The sequence below is a fragment of the Dasypus novemcinctus genome, chromosome 9 (assembly GCF_030445035.2).
Source record: "Dasypus novemcinctus isolate mDasNov1 chromosome 9, mDasNov1.1.hap2, whole genome shotgun sequence".
Lineage (NCBI taxonomy): Eukaryota > Metazoa > Chordata > Mammalia > Cingulata > Dasypodidae > Dasypus > Dasypus novemcinctus.
This window is the reverse complement of record NC_080681.1, coordinates 117,656,169-117,673,704: the sequence shown is the minus strand read 5'-3', so window position 1 is coordinate 117,673,704 and position 17,536 is coordinate 117,656,169. Positions and strand designations below refer to the sequence as shown.

The following is a 17,536-nucleotide window of genomic DNA, read 5'->3' as shown; positions in this document are numbered from 1 at the left end:
AGAAACCGCTTCTTGAACACCTACTATGTACAAACACTGATTTACCATCTCTCTTCATCCCACCAGTCCTGTCAAGAGTTATTTTTTAAATTATTTTAGTCTCCATTTTAGTCATCTCAGCTGCTTTTTCCATCTCAGAGCCCATCTCACTCTGGGGACTGAAATTCCTTGGGCAGGGTGGCCTCAGTCCTCCAAGTCCCTGGGGCTCTTCAGTCACCCCCTAGATTTGCAGGGGCTCATGCTCCCCAGGAGTGACACTTTTCCTTCCTTGCCAGCTTGTTTTTGACATATGAAGTGCACCTTTTTACAGTCTTCAGCTTCCACACTCACAGCTCATCCAAATGCTACTGAAGAAATTAAGAAGACCGGACGAATTGGTTGGCTGGAGTCCTTGGCTGGGGCCTGGCTATGTTGCTGGAGTGGTCTCACTAAAGGACGTATGTATCAAGGCCACAAGAAACAACCTGGACCCTGGGTCTCACCTTAAGTCTTCTTTTCACAGCCATGTGACCTTGACCAAGGGCCCATCTCCAGGTGCTAGTTTCCTTGTCTGTATCATCAGGGTAATGGGCCATCTGTGATTTAAGATTCTGTGATTCACAAGTGTGCTTTGGGAGTAACTGGTGACAAGACTGGGGTCTCCTTAACTTCCCACCAGGGCTGACTCAGGACTGGAATACGGCTCCTCGGAGTCTGCCTCAAAGGACCTCTTGGGTCACCCAAATCAGCTGACATCACAGGGAAATTGTCATTCTCCTTCTAATTCCTCCTGGCTGAGTCTTACGCGATGTCTTTTGAGATTAAGGAAGTGTATCTTCTCCCTCCAAGGGACATATTTCTAGAGAATTGGTCCTTTTGCCATTTTCAGGCTTCTCTTGCCCAAATGCAGTGGCCACCCTGTTCCTTTGCCCAGGTCACCTTGGAAAAAGCAGTCTGAGGCCAGCGGTAGTGAGACCTTGATTTATGGCGGAGCCCTTTGTGCCAACTGGCCCACGTGCCCTGCGGGCACATCATTCCTGGGCTTCATAGGGATTTGGGGAGCTCAAAGTTATGGAGAAATAAATTCTCGGGTGGCTGTCCCTCTGCCCTGAACTTTGGGATTCCAGAAAGGCACAGCTGCAGGACTTAGGGATTTTCAAGGCCTGCTCCTGACATGTCTTCCCAAGGTGTCCTCGTGATAAGATCTGAGGTACTTTGTTTATTTCTATTTCTCTAGAGACAGCAGCCTGCTAGATACTTTATGTTTAAACTGAACTTCAAAGCTGTGTTTACATAAACAGTGTCATTTAGTCCTCACAACAGTTCTTTTGAGTTGGGATAATTACCTGCATTTACAGACTAGCTTTTTGGATAATGGGAAAACCGCTTAATCCTAGATAGGAATGTTACTTTAGGAGAACTTTCTTCCCCAAGGGGTTGAAATGAAGGCCAGAATTCAAAATTAAAATGCCAAAGCATCATGTTCTATGAAGTGTCATTTGTACAATCAACTATATTTCTAGTATCTTGTGATTTAGAGCAACCTGGCTGGTTTCACCCCAGCCGGAAGGCTAAGGATGGTAGGATTAAGGGAGAAATATCAGGTGATTTTATTGCTTGAGAGATTGAGGTTTATTTGCCTTTGAGAAAAACCCATGTCACTATGGTGGGACTCCTGGGCTTTCTCAACCAAAATTCAGGATTTAATTTACCTTTAACCAGTGGGTCATTACTCCCCTCCAGCTCTCTAGCCAACCCTTTCTTTTTGTCCAGCTGTCTTCTGGGCTTCGCCGTCCCAGTGGTTCCTAAAATTCAGCTGCCTTGAACTATACACATCACCCAAGGAGTTTCCAGCTTCCCCTCTTTTAGGCACCACTCCCCACCCAATCTCCAAGCTAGAAACCTGATGTCAGCTTTGTCTCTCCTCTCTGCTAACCACCCCACCAATGTCCACCCAACTGCCAACTCCCACCACAGCCCTCAAGGCCTTCCGGATTGTCCACCTCCTGGCCCCTCCTGGTTCCTCACTGCCTTGTGTCCGTTCACACTGTGCCGGGGACCAGGAGTGCGCTTTCTTCCTTTTTCACGAGGCCAGTTTGTATCACTGAAGATTCAGCCTTGGCTCTCTCCTCCCTTAGGAAATCAGTTCTAAACACTCCCTCCCTGCAGGTGCCTGTGATGCTGGGTTTAACAATTGCCCACTTATGTCCCTCTCTCTCCACACTTACAGGTATTTTGAGAGCACAGCCCATTCACTGTGTTTTGTTTTCTTCAAAGAATATGTTGCTACGTGCAAGCTTATTTTATTATTATTTTTTAAAGATTTATTTATTTATTTATCTCCCCTCGCCCCCACCCCCACCCCGGGTGTCTGTTCTCTGTGTCTATTTGCTGCGTCTTGTTTCTTTGTCCGCTTCTGTTGTTGTCAGCGGCATGGGAATCTGTGTCTCTTTTTGTTGCGTCATCTTGTTGTGTCAGCTCTCCGTGTGTGTGGCGCCATTCCTGGGCAGGCTGCACTTTCCTTCGCGCTGGGCGGCTCTCCTTCCGGGCGCACTCCTTCCATGTGGGGCTCCCCTACGTGGGGGACACCCTTGCGTGGCACGGCACTCCTTGCGCACATCAGCCCTGTGCATGGGCCAGCTTGCAAGCTTATTTTAAATGCTTCATGAAGGTGTTTACCCTCTGAGTCCCCATCCCAGAGGGCAAGGACTGTGACTGTCTTGGTCTTTGCTGTCTCCCTAGAGCCCGTTGCAGTGACCAGCACACTGCAATAAATCATGGAACGAACAAATTCATCTTTGTTTCCAAAGTGCCTGGCTGGGGACCTAACACGTAGTGGGTCAATGCTGGTTGGCTGATGAAGGCATAGTTAAAAACAGAGGATGAGCTGTCCTTGTTCCTCCTCATTGAAGGTGAAAGGAGAGCTCGGGGATGAGGGAACACTCTCCTGGCTCCTTTGGATCCTGGCGAAGGCCAGAGACCACTCCTTCCCTTTCCTAGGTTCTGTAGCTTCTCTGTTATCTACTAGTCTTGTCAACCCCTGTTTGTTTCCCTAGAGTTTTGAGCATGAAAGAACTTTTAGAACACATCAAGGGGGTTGGGTACATTTTCAGGAATCAGAGAAGAAGGGAGGAGAGAGCCTGGGAGGATGGGAGTGGAGGAGCGAGGGGACAGTGGTAGTCATAACCCAGGCTGCGGGCTGGCCACGCCCGTGACCTATGAGGAGTGGAAGGAGAGGGAAGCAGAGGCTGGGGCTGAGTCGTGGCAGGAGACAGAGCTGCTTTCTCTCCTTTCAGCTGCAGGACGAGTCCCTTCTGTGGACCAGTGCACGCAGGCCTGCCACCACGGTGAGATTTGTTAACATCTGCGATCCTCCAAAGAGATCCCACCTCTCTGCCTAGGGTGTTTTTCCTCTCCATGTTAACTAGCCATTTGGGACTCTAGGGAGAAGAGGATGTGAAACCAGTCTTCCAGAATTGACATGAACATAGTTGGCAAACCAAAATGCTCCCTGCGACCCCACCCCAACCCTGCCGGCCCAGGCAAGCCCTTCTCCCTTCTGCTGAGTGGCCCGCGGCTCATCTTTATTTCTGTTCGTGGTGCTGCTGATGGTGATGATAGGCTGCCACGTCTGGAGGTCTCCTCATCCCAGGTCCTGTGCAGAACACTTTGGGGACATTTTCTCTCTCTGCTTATGACATGAGGTAGGGATTATTGTCCTTCAAGTACAGTTGAGGCAACTGAACCTCAGAAAGGGTCAACCACTCACCCCTGGCCACACAGCTGGAAGGTCAACCTCCCTTAGGTGGCCCGTGCTCAGAACACGGCGGTTGCAGGCACGCGGGCCCACCTGCAGAGGGCGCCCCTGTCCCACAGAGCCGCTCGCAGCTCCCGCAGCCCGCCCCACGAATGGGCGCATCCAGGCCCGTCTCCTGTCCCCTCATCCCCGGCAAAGCCCACCATATAATTAGACTTCTCAAAATATTCTCTTTGTGTGGGATGGGGACGGTCATGTGCTACAGGCTTCTCGAATTTCATGAGCAGCCTCTGTGGAACTCCCGGGCCACCCCCGCTCCAGACGGGCTGCGTTTCACCCCGCTGAAGTCAGCTCAGCTGCCGGGACTTAGCAGGTGGCCCGAGGCCTTCCGGGCCGCGCCTCGGACCCCGCAGCCCCACACGTACGCACAGAAATTTAGAGCTCACCCGGCCCGCTGACCTCTGTCTCACAGAGCTCCACTCGCGTCTGCCCGCCACGTCTCCAGCATACTCTCCAATTAGCAGTTCGTTTAATCTTCTGCCTGCGTGGGGGCGTGCGCTGTGTCAGACAGGGTGTGGCACGTGACAGAATTCTCCTTCCAGCTGAATCTGAATTTCGAGCTCCCCTTTCTGTCAGACGGAGCCTTTCGTTGCAATCGTAATGAAATGCAAAAATGCACAGTGGTAAATATTCGTCCGCGGCGGTTTGATGTTTGACTGACAACGTAACAACTCCTCCAATGCAGAATGTTGAAGGCACGTTGACCCTCTAGAGAGGCAGCGCAGAGGAGCGTGTAAGTGGGCAGGCCTGTAGGGGTTCAACGCCTATTATACTATCTACTGACTGTGTGTCCTCGAGCAAGTTACTTCACCTCTCTGTGCATCAGTTTCCTACTGTGTAAAAGGGAAAAAAACAATCAGTCGCCTCACAGGCAGGAGGAGAATGACGTGATGTAGTATCTGTATGGCCTTATCCATTTTAAACCGGGGGTGGGAAGCCCAGCTATGGGAGGGAAAGGGGTGCTCTGGCTCTTGGATTGGCCTTGGCGTCCCCTCTTTTTTCCTGGGTCGTCGCCTTTCCTGCCTGTTCTCTTCCTTCCTTGCTCGGCTGCTCTGTGGTGTGATGAAGCCGACTCTTCTCACCCAGCCTTCGCTCTCTTGTAGCCGCGCTGCTCTCTTTCTCACCTTCGGCCAAAGAAGAAAAGACACTTTGTCTGATCCTTTGCCCCGTTACCTCACTGGGAACTTTCTGAGCAAGCACACAGCTACCCAGAGGGCCTAGCGAAAGGGCTGTGCAGAGAGCCGTTCTTCCCTGCGGAGCACCTTGGGAGCCTGGCGGTGACAGGGGAGTTCCATTGTGTCCGTTTTGTTGCATAGTCTGAGAACCCGGACACAGGCTTGGTGACCGTCTCTTGTTTTTCTGGCTAATGACTTCCAGCTTTGTGGAACAGAGCTGAGATGAAAGGATTTTCTGATGATGCAAACTACTCTGTTGGCTTGTTGGATGAGGGAACAAACCTTGGAGATGCTATTGATAACTATGTCTGTGTACCCTGACAGGAAAAAATGCATTTTCTGTGGGAGAACTTGGAAAAACTGTGAAGAAACACTATTGGTGGCAGAATGTAGTGGCTCAGATAAAGCCATTCCACACAGCAAAGTGCAACTCCACTCCAGGTAATACCTGAAGTGTTGGCAGCTCTTGGAACTGGATTTGCTTGCTCCACTAAAAATGAAATGGCTTCAGTGCAAGAATTAGGTGTATCTCTAGAAAGCATTTAAAATAGGCAGCAAAAATTGGAGTGAATATCATGACATGCAACAATGAAACTGAATTGAAGAACATTGTGGATCATCATCCAAATGCCAAGGTCTCGCTGCAAACTGCAACAGAAGGTAATACTGGAGAGGAGGAGGGTAACATGAAGTTTGGCAGTACACTGAAGAACTGGAGGCATCTTGTGGAATGTGCTAAGGAACTTGATGTCCAAATAATCAGGGTTAAATTTTACATTTCCAGTGCTTGCAAACTATCTCAAGTATGTGTCCATGCTCTATCTGAGGCTCGATGTGTGCTCAACATGGCTGGAGAATTTGGCTTCAAGATAAACATGTCAGACATTAGTGAAAGCTTCACAAGAACTGAATTTCTGTTGGAAGAGATTAATCATATTATCAGCCCTTTCTTGGATATTTACTTTCCTGAAGGATCTGTCATTAAGATAATTTCAGAACCTGGAAACTAATATGTGTTTTCTGCATTGACACTTGCAGTTAATAGTCTTCGCAGTTAATATTATTGCAAACAAAGTTCGTGAAAATGATAAATTTTCCTCTGGAGTAGGAAAACAGGGAAGTGACAAATTAGGCTTTTTGTGTATATATGAACTTTTGCAAGTAGACTGTCAGAGGACTTAAATGCTGTTCCAGAGGTTCACAAGAAATACAAGGAAAATGCACCTCTGTTTACAAGCAGGCTTTGGGGTCCATCCTGTGATGAGCTTGATCAATCGTGGACAGCTGACTTCTTCCTGAGCAGAATGTGGGAGACTGGCCTATCTTGGATAAAATGGGAACTGATTCTTTCCATGAGCCATCTGCTTTTAGTGATTTCCAGAGACCAGCTATGTATTACACGATGTCCTTTAGTGACTGGTATAAGACTTCAGAATGGCTTCAGACACAATGATGAAGAACTCTTTGTGTCTTCTTGCACTCAACTGGGCCAGGAAGACAGCTTTCTCACTGAAGCTTAATTGGGTGGTAACACTTCCTTAGATCTGAAGTTGCAGGTTAAACTTGTCTGGTCAACATTCCAATGTGGACAGTTTATTATTCTGTCTATTTATTTATTTATTTTGAACATTTATTTTTTTATTGTATTTTTTTAAAGGTATATAGATCACACACAAAAAAGTTACATTAAAAAATACAAGAGGTTCCCACTACCCTCCCATCCCCACTCCTCCCACATCAACAACCTCTTCCGTCATTGTGGCACATTCACTGCATTTGGTGAATACATTTTGGAGCACTGCTGCACCGCATGGATTGTAGTTTACATTGTAGTTTATACTCTCCCCCAGTCCATTCAGTGGGTTATGGCAGGATATATAATGTCCAGCATCTGTCCCTGCGACATCATTTAGGACAGCTCCAAGTCCCGAAAATGCCTCCACATCACATCTCTTCTTCCCTCTGCCTGTCCTCAGCAACTACCGTGGCTACTTTCTCCAGATCAATGCTACGGTTTCTTCCATTACTGGTCATAATAGTTCTATAATAGAATAGTTCTATAATAGGACCAGTACGTCCACTCTGATCCATGTTTTATTCCTTCATCCTGTGTACTCTGGGATAATGATGTCCACTCCACCTCTATATCAAGAAGGGGCTTAGATCCCACATAGTTGATGGATGCGATTCTCCTTCTTGCGGTTGTAGGCACTCTCGGTTCCCTGGTGTGGTGGTTGACCATCTTCACCTCCCAATTAGCTGACCTGGGTGAGTCCAATGAACTGGAGAGTAGGAGTTGCAACTCTGCTGAGGCTCAGGGCCCAGCTGGCACATGGCCAGTCCAGAGATTCAAGTCTCCTGAGTATACACCAACCCCAGCACCAACCACAGGTTCAGTAAAAGTGACAGAAGAGGCATGTGTAGAAAGATCACATCTGAGTCTAACTTCATCACACTCAGGAACACAAATTCAATGTGGAAAAATTTGAACAATCTTTCTCTATTCATTTTCTTGGAAACCAAAACTATTAGGAATAGCTATTTGGGACCAGACAAAATCAGCTTTCAGCTATAATTCATTGGGGGTAATGGGATATTTAGATAATGTGTCTAAATTTAAATTTGGATTTAAACTTACCAGTTTGCCCTACATCTATTGCTTAAAATAAAATATGCAACACAATGGATGACATAGTGAAGACAGAAGCCCATTGAGTCCCCCATTAAATCATTTACATACAAGTACACAGTTTTTATACCCAGGATTCTTGTTAAAGTCTTGTAAAATTAATATCTTTCACACAGATACATCAAATGTCAGGGGAAGGCCAGTGTGACTTCATTAGATATGTTTACTGTTTAGAATATGTAAATTTATGCTTTGAATAGTAGTTTAATAAATGTACAATTACATCATAGTATTTGTTGTCTTTGACCTAATGTAACCCTGTACAATTGCAATAAAATTTTTGTATATTTTACTGTTTTTCTCAGGCTGAAACTTTGGGAAAGGGGCTAGCTAGCAAAGGTAGTTTTGACATAGATGTGTATATGGACTGTTTTGAAGGTTAGTTTTCTTTATAGCCCATTTAAGTTTAGTTTGGTGCAATACATTTTTCAATTATTTAATTTACTAATTTAAGTAAAATGTTTGGCAAATCATTGTAAAGTTCAGATTCATTATGGAGAGTTGATGTGCAGTAAGCGTGATGTTTAACAATTTTAACACCAAAAATGTTAATCGTGCATAAACCAGTTGTGATATTTAATAGGTGTTTCAGTATAGAGAGATGCATAAAGTACCTTAGTAATATACTCATAGTGGCAACAATTAAAAACCACAGCAGGGGGGGTACTGGGTTCCTGGCCAGTGGTGCTCTGTCGTGGTCCCTAGGGGAGCAGCGACAGTCTCCCAGGTACAGCGGCGGGGACCGGGAGGGAGTGAGGGTTCAACAGTGAGCCCCTGATGCTAATGACTATGCTTGTGAGTCTAAAATAAGAACAAGGCCTAGAGCAACATTGTGCCTGGGAATTTCCTCCTGTCAGCCTTCATGTTACTCAAATGTGGCCAGTCTCGAAGCCAAACTCAGCATGTAAATGCAATGCCTTCCCTCCAGCATGGGACATGACACCCGGGGATGAGCCTCCCTGGCAACGAGGGACCACTATCAACTACCAACTGATGATGCAACTGGAAAAGGACCTTATACGGAAGGTTCAATGCGGATCAGCAGAATATCCATGTCTACATAAAATAACATGACTTTAAAATGCTGTTTGACCTAAAGTAAGGGGGAAATGGAAAGGAGAAATGAGTTTATATGGCTACGAGTTTCTAAAAAAGAGTCTGGAGGCTGGCAGAAGGATTGCCCTCATGCACAACTGAGCAGAGTCAGAGAGACAGATAAAGCAGATACAACCCCCAGATATTGGTTCCTTTGAAGGCTAAAGAGACCCATGAGAGTTATGGTCATGGCCGATGGGGTTAACTACCAGGGCAGATGGCCCCTCTTTGGAAATGGTGTTTATGTGTGATGAATCTGGACTCAGATGGGATCTCCCTTCATAAGACTTTCATGCTAATGTGCTGGAGGTGCAGTTAATGTTGGGGTTTAAGATATATTTAGGGGATTTGAATCTCTGGACTGACAATGTGATAGCCAGGTCCTGAGCCTCAACAGACTCCAGCACCTACAATCTGATTTATTGGACTTACCACACTCAGCTAAGATGGAGTTGAAGAAGGACAATCACCACACCATGGAGCCTAGAGTGATTACAACTGGAAATGGGAGGATTGCATCCAGCATCCATGTGGAATCTGAGCCTCCTCTTGACATAGAGGTGCAATGGACACAACCAATCCAATGTCCACATAGAAGAGGTGGCATTGGATTGGGAAAAGTGGACATGGTGGACGATGGGTATGGGGAAAGGCAGGAAGAGATGAGAGGTGGAGGCGTCTTTGGGACATGGAGCTGCCCTGGATGGTGCCTCAGAGGTAATCACCGGACATTGTAAATCCTCACAGGGCCCACTGGATGGAATGGAGGAGAGTGTGGGCCATGATGTGGACCATTGTCTATGAGGTGCAGAGGTGCCCAAAGATGTACTTACCAAATCCAATGGATGTGTCATGATGATGGGAACGAGTGTTGTTGGGGGGGGGAGAGGGGGGGGTGGGGGAGTGGGGTTGAGTGGGACCTCACATATATATATATTTTTAATGTAATATTATTACAAAGTCAATAAAAAAAAATAAAGTACCTTAGTAAATCTTTTTTTTTTAAAGATTTATTTTTCATTTATTCTCCCCCCCCCAAGTTGTCTGCTCTCTCTGTCCATTCTCTGTATGTTCTTCTGTGACCGCTTCTGTCCTTATCAGCGGCACCAGGAATCTGTGTTTCTTTCTGTTGCGTCATCTTGCTGTGCCAGCTTTTCATGTGTGCAGCAGCATTCCTGGGCAGGCTGCACTTTCTTTCACGCTGGGCGGCTCTCCTTACCGGCGCACTCCTTGCGCGTGGGGCTCCCCTACGCGGGCGACACCCCTGCGTGGCAGGGCACTCCTCGCGCGCATCAGCACTGCTCATGGGCCAGCTCCACATGGGTCAAGGAGGCCCGGGGTTTGAACCACGGACCTCCCATGTGGTAGGTGGGCGCCCTATCCATTGGGCCAAGTCTGCTTCCCTTAGTAAATCTTTGAATTACAAATCTTTTGGCTGAAATGGAAGATTCTTTTAAATACTTTCAATAAATTTGGGGGGAAGGAAATTGCAGAAAACGCTGCAGAGCACTAAAACTTAAAGATGGGCTACACCTATATTCAGAAACCTGACACTCTTTTGTACAGAATATTATTTTTTTAATCTCCAATTTGTTCAGCTTAGTGATGACTTTTAATTTTCCTGACACTAAAATTTTATGGTGGTTGTGGAAGGGAGTGTGGCATCATTAGCCTCATAGTTGTTGACAGGAATTTACATTGTTCACTGCTAGGATGTTAGTAATCCTAGATCTCAGGATCACAATAGTGATAAAATAAACAATAGGGGTCATTTTTTCCTAACTTATTCTATGGCCAGATATGGAATTTCTATCTCCCAAGAGGAAATGTGATTTCGTTTGGGTGCCAGTGGGCAGAAAATTCTACCTGTGCTACATAGAAGTTTGGAATGCACTTAAAGCTGGTTTTTACACCTTGATTTCAAAGTTGAAAGAAATTGATCATGAATGTCCAATAAATTTCAATCTTTTAAACCACTAGGTGCTTAATATGTTTTGATATGATTTATGCATTTGAATTTTGTGGGTTCTATTAAATTAAAAAATTTAGGACCCCAATTCATTGAGATCTAATTCCCCTTGGATTTTTCCATGGTAATGTGAGGTTTTATGCAAAGTTCTAAACTACCATGGAACTTTTTTCTTTTTTTTTTTGCCTATAATCAAAACTTTATTGAAAAGTGGACACCAAAATAGATCACTGCTGTGTACCTTATAAAATCAAACATAATCCCATTAACTTGGTAGGTTAACTAGAATTACTGAATTGTTAAGGGGCTCTGCGATGTAAAACAAATTCAGGAAGTTGGGTGGATCATTTGTGTTGTTTCTTCTAAATGAACATCCTTCTGTGAGTCTGGCCTTTCCTCCTGTAGGCTGGCACAACACTTTTTTTTTTAAGATTTATTTATTCCTCCTATCCCCTGTTGTTTTGCACTTGCTGTGTTCTCCCTGCGTCTTCTCTCCTCACTTTAGGAGGCACTGGGAATCAAACCTGGGACCTTCTGTGTGAGAGAGAGGGGCTCAATCACCTGAGTCACCTCAGCTCCCTGCTTTGTTGTGTCTCTCCTCTTTGTTGGGTCATCTTGCTCAGCTAGCTGAGCCTGCCCATTGCGCCACCTCACTGTCTTGCTCATCTTCTCTAGGAGGCACTGGGAACCGAACCCAGGACCTCCCATATTGTATGTGGGAGCTCAATCACTTGAGCCACATCCACTTCCCAACACTGTTGAACAACCTATACAAAAATCCACTGTCTGAGCATGGCTGAAAACTACAGTAATCTCATAGCAACGTGGGCACTTTACATCCATAAATAAGAATGTTTTTTCTTTTTCTCTTGTGAGGACAGATGTCGTAATCTCTAGCCAGAGGCATGTTGACCTTGTCTCAAGCCCAGCCCTTTCATATCGCCATGTAACTTATTTCTTTCAACTGCACTTAGGAGGAGAAATTGCTCCCTATCTTTTTTTATACAAAGTGCTTTGTTGTGGTCCAGGAATACCAAACCTTTTTAAAGATGGTGCAACTCTGAGTTCTTAGCTTGATGCTACAACCTTGAGCTTCATGGCATGTCAATTCTGCCATATCTGTAGGAGAGCTGTTCTGTTTGAACCAGCTCAAGGTTGCATATATCACATGTAAATGATAACTCTTAAGAGATGACTGTATTGTAGCTGAAGATTATTTGCCAGGAATCTGAAGTTTGAACCTTTGTATTTCAATTTGGTAAGCTAAAAAAGTACTAAATGAATGTAGCCATCTTTTTTTTTTAAAAACAATGTTGTAGGGAAGCGGCTGTGGCTCAATCAGTTGGGCTCCTGTCTACCATATGGGAGACCCTGGGTTCGCATCCTGAGCCTCCTTGTGAAGGAAGGCGCACCCGCACGCTGCGGAGCACCCCCCGGCCCGCAGACGCCATGGAGCACCACCCAGCCCGCAAGCGCTGCAGGAGAGCCGACTCGGCAAGGTGACGCAACAAAGAAGGGACACAAGCGAGAACACACAAGAGTGCGCAATGAATGGATACAGAGAGCAGACAGCAAGCAAGCCACAAGAGGGGATGGGCAATAATTAAATACAGCGAAGAATGCACAGCGAATGGACACAGAGAGCAGACGACATGCAAAAAAGCCACAAGGAAAGGGGGATAAAAAAAAAAAAGCCTAACGCTATATATAAAAAAAAACAACAATGTTATAATCTCAGTTCAAAATATAACTGAAAATAAGACCCGAGTGATTTCTGTATCGTAAATTGAACTGTAAATGTAAAAAAAGAAAGAAAAAAGAATAAAGAATTGTGTATTAGAGGTAACAGATTATGCTAGTTAGGGTGGGAAGACTTCACCATTAATAAAATGCCAAAGATTTCAGGCAGCTTTTAAAAATTATTTTAAAATACCTATGTAATTAAACTTTCACGACGTAGAAATGTCAGGCAATATAGATAAAGTGGGTTTTTTTTTTAAGATTTATTTCTCCCACCCCTTTGTTGTCTGCATGTGCCGTGCCTGTTTGTTGTGTGTTCATCTTCTCTCTAGGAGGCTCCAGGAACGGAACCCAGGACCTCCCATGTGGGAGGGAGGGGCCTAACGGCCTGAGCCACTTCCACTCCCCACCCTGCTGTGACTCTCATCCTGCTTTCCCCCTTGTGGCTCTTGTTGCTTCATCTTGTTGCACCAGCTTGCTGTGCCTGTCTTCTTTAAGAGGCACTGGGAACCACACACCAGACTTCCCACCCCTTGAGCCACAATCGTTTTCCCTAGATAAAGATGAAATCCCCTCAAACACATTCCTTTCCCAAAGGGAATTGCTATTGCCAGTTTTGCCAGTTTCACGGGATTGCTTCGTATCTTTTCCTTTGCATGTTATATATATATGTTTGTTTCTATAGAAACCCATGGCTTTGTTTAGTGTTTTTTTTTTTTGTTCAAATGGTATTATACTATATCTATAGCTCTGCCACTTTTTTATCAAGTGCTCTGTCTTCTTGGATGCCTTTCTTTGTCAGTACACATGGGTCTATTTCATTTTATCTGTTAAATAATATTTAAATCTAGGGATGTACCATGGTTTGACTATTCCTCAGGGCACTTTTAAAAATGTTTTTCAATGAGCCGGACAGCAATAAAGAAATATATATGACTGTTTTCTTTCTAAAATACAGGACTGATTATGTGACTGCAGCTGCCCCAAATCTTCAGGGGGTCCCCATCGCTCAAACCCTGGTATTTCAAGCCTGACTTGCTACAGTCTGTCTAGCTTTGCCTGACTCTATGATCATCATTTTCCAAACATGTCGCCCACTCACACCCCGTTGTTTCTCTGCTCAGCTCGGCAGCCCTTCCTCTCTGCTCTGCCCAAGCATTCATTCCTGCGTTCATTCAGTAGTCCAAGTGGACGTCGTGGTCCCTGACCCCTCGCCCAGCTGGAAAGAAGTATTTGTCTGTCTTCCACTCTGTGTAAGAAACCCCACAGGTTTTTGTACCTTATTCATTCATTCCTTCATTCAATGAATAGTTGTTAAGAGCCTACCCCATCAGTCTGCCTCTTTCCTCTCCTGTCTCCTTGACTCAGTTGTCAGTTCCCTGAGGGATGAGACCATGGCTCCTGCAGAGGGTTTTCTGGGGAGAACAGACAACAAGGTGTGCCTGGTATGATCCCAGTTTTCACCTGTTGTCCTGGTGAAATTATTCATGGTGCCCCTCCCACTCAGAAATTTCATTTAGGTGAAAAATAATATGAGCCCCTAATTATGCAAACAGTAGATGCTCAATAAATGTTAACAGAAAGAATGAATAGATGCACGGATGGATGAATGATAGAATTTGCTTTTCATGATTTAGGGATGCCGCTTTACTCTGAGCTGAAGATCAGAGAAGCACATACTGTGCGATGTGGAGGTCATTTTATTCTGGGCTCTATTGCCTTTGAGGTGTTTATAGGAATCTCCAGACACTGTCCTCGCAGGTGTGGGGATTTCTTTTAGTAAGATTCTAACAGGACCTCTGGCATGCTAAGAAATGACTGGTGGGAAGGCAACATTTGTGAATAACAGTATGACGGCTCATTGAACTTGAGTTAGGAAGTCGTTTCTAAAGTGAGGAAGTGGAGAGCACTATTGAGTGGGTTGGTTCTGGAGTCAGACCACCTGGGTGGGAATGACGGTTCTGGATGACTTTGAAAATGGCTTTGTCTCTCTGAGCCTCCACTTCCTCATCTATAAAGCGGGGATAATAATCTGTTGTGAGAATTAAATGAGATGATGAATGGAAACCATGGCATTTCACATATACAGTTTGACCTGATAAATGTCTGGCAAGCAGTCAATATTCAAGGAATGGTGGTTATTAATTACGAGCTTGCATCTGTTTGGGCTGATTTTTCGGCCTCCGTTTTGCTTAGCTATATAGGTGTTTCATTCTTTCATTCAAAACGTATTTGTGAGCACCAACTCGGTGTCAGGAACCGCCGTCAGGAGGAAAACAAAATGTTCCTTTTAGAGACTGAATGTATCTCAAGCAGTTCAGTGGCATGTGAATAGGCCATGGACTCAAAAGAGTCGTCTTGGGCATAGCCAGGACTGTGATAAAGTGGACCACAGCTTGTCGATGGTGAGGAGCAGAGGCAGAAGCAGAAGCAGGCTTGACCTGAACCTGATGGTGCTTGGAAACCAGCTGCAGAAGTCCTTTGCTTTCTCAAAGATCAGGGCTGAGAAAAAGGCTGGCTGGCAGGACTGAAGCACAGGTGAAAAGGCAGCCTTCCTGCATCAGCCAGGCTTTAGATAAGGCAGCAGAGCTGAGATTCCTGCCTGTGTGTCCTTGTCCTGGCTGTCCAGGTGAAGCAGAGATCCTGGAAGCTGCTCTTTGGTGTCATTCACTATATATTTGTTACCAGTATCATTGTCATCAGCCCCCTGGACCAGATGCCACTGGGTGAGGATGCTGGCCAGGTCTGCTGGGGAGGCAGTAGGCATCCCTGCCTGCTCTTTTCTCTTGGGGGAAATTCCATTTTCACAAACTTTTGACTGTGTATGTATGACTCATCCCATCTGGAATGAAAAGGCTGAGAGAATGAGAGGAGAACCTCAGATCCCCTCACCTGGGACTCCAAGACCACATTATGTTAAAATGTATACTCAAGTTGTATCTTGGGGTTGGTGGGGGGAAGAGGGCTAGAGGTGAGGGAGTTAGGTTTTCCTTTTCCCTTGGGTCTGAGAGAAAGTTGGGGCTGGTAGAGGGTCCCATCTTGACAGCGGTAGAGGGGACCCAGCCAACGGTACTCCCTTTGCTACAAGAGAGGCCACCATGGTTTAGGAAAGAGAATGTTCTTGGTGGGGGGCGGGGGGAGGGGGCAAGGCTTCTGCACACCAGAGCCAGGGGTGGCCCGTATTTACCTTACATGTTTCTTTTCAATTTTTTAAATTTTTATTTATTTAATTCCCCTCCCCTCCCCCGGTTGTCTGTTTTCTGTGTCTTTTTGCTGCGTCTTGTTTCTTTGTCCGCTTCTGTTGTTGTCAGCGGCACAGGAAGTGTGGGCGGCGCCATTCCTCGGCAGGCTGCTCCCTCCTTCGCGCTGGGCGGCTCTCCTTATGGGTGCACTCCTTGAGCGTGGGGCTCCCCTACGCGGGGGACACCCCTGTGTGGCAGGGCACTCCTTGCGCGCATCAGCACTGCGCATGGCCAGCTCCACACGGGTCAAGGAGGCCCGGGGCTTGAACTGCGGACCTCCTATGTGGTAGACGGACGCCCTAACCACTGGGCCAAAGTCCGTTTCCCCTTTCTTTTCAATATTATGATAAAAGTTTGTTAAGCATTGCAGTCAGACTAACTGGACTCTGGGATTTAAGAAAGCTGCCGATTTCCACGATTGGGTCTCAGCCTGGTTGAGCAGATTTTCAACTGTGCCTTCCAATATGGTAGCTACTAGCTACTAATACCTATTCCGTAATTAAAATGTGGGTAGTCCAAAGAGCTGTGACATGGGTGTCAAACATCAGATTTTGAAGACTTATTACCAAAAATGCAAAAAAACTCATTAAATAATTATTAATTTGGATGAGCTATAAAATGATAATATTTTAGGCATATTGGGCTAGGTCAAATATATTATTGACATTAATCTCCTCTTGTTTACTTTTCTAATGTGGCCACTAGAAATTTTAAAATTATACATGTGGCTTGATTATCTAGCACTGTTCCAGACATCTCTGAATGAACTTCAGAACTCCTGGGGCAGCCAAGATATGACAATACACCAGGGCAGATTTGTCCAACACCCCAGTAGCACCCCTTGGGAAGCTTCAGAAATGGTGGGTCAGGGAACCCCATTAAAGATGGTCCTTGCTGTGACTTAGACCGCTTAGTTGGGTATAAAATGGAAGGGTGACCTCAGGGGCTGGATCCCACGGTCATACCCGGTAGTAAAGGTACCAACCATCTTCATTTTGTTGTGGTCCTTTTGTAGTGGCCCCTTAAAAGGGCTGCAGCAGAACGTCAGGCCAGAAGCCCAAGACAGGCTGAGGAGAAGAGCTCCAGGTTCATCTCAAAGAGCTCGAAAGTGGCTCCTAAGCCCAGTAATCAACCTAGTAGTTCCATTTTGGGGCCTCAGGCGTTTGCTCACTCACCTCCTATAGATCACAGCTGTGCTGTATGTATAGAAGTTTATACCATGGATCCGATCACACATCTCTTCATGTAACAATTATATGGTATAAGAATCAGATGTTTTAAAGAGCAGGGACGCTACCCTGCCCAGATCCTTTTCTGGCTCTGCAAGCCCATTACCCAGGTCCTGGGACTTTGCTGCTAATGGCGTGTCATTGTGATCTCCTTCAGATGACTGCCATGAGCTACTGGTCCCCCCTCCCCTGTTCAGAGAGCCCCGTAGTCATGACCCACTGGTGCAGGGGCACAAAAACTCAGCCTTAAATGGGACAGCTCTGAGGTGCCACTTGTGACCCAGAGCTCCCTGGTGATCAGGCTGAGGCTTTGCCTAAAATCACACCCTTGTTTGGTTTCTCCTGGAGGTACTTTCTTAATAAATCACTTGCTCCCAAATCCTTATCATAAGAATTTGCTCCTGGGGAACCCCGAGAAACACAGGATGGTCTTGGGTGCATGTCCTTGAGTGGGGGACACCAAACCCTTAAGATGCCCTTGCTGGGAGCCCCGACTCTGTGCCCAGTAAGGTGGGGGCTGCAGGACCAGGAGAGGCCCCAGTGACCGGCGCCGGCGCGGCCCACGTCTGTGGAGCAGCAGTGAACATCACGCCAGCAGCCA

The 17,536-nt window shown here is 46.0% G+C and overlaps 1 pseudogene; it reads left to right on the top strand.

Annotated features, from left to right (window-relative positions):
• The first annotated feature begins 5,151 nt into the window (after positions 1-5,151).
• On the top strand, positions 5,152-6,491 carry LOC101415549 (antizyme inhibitor 1 pseudogene; annotated as a pseudogene).
• Positions 6,492-17,536: the final 11,045 nt, after the last annotated feature.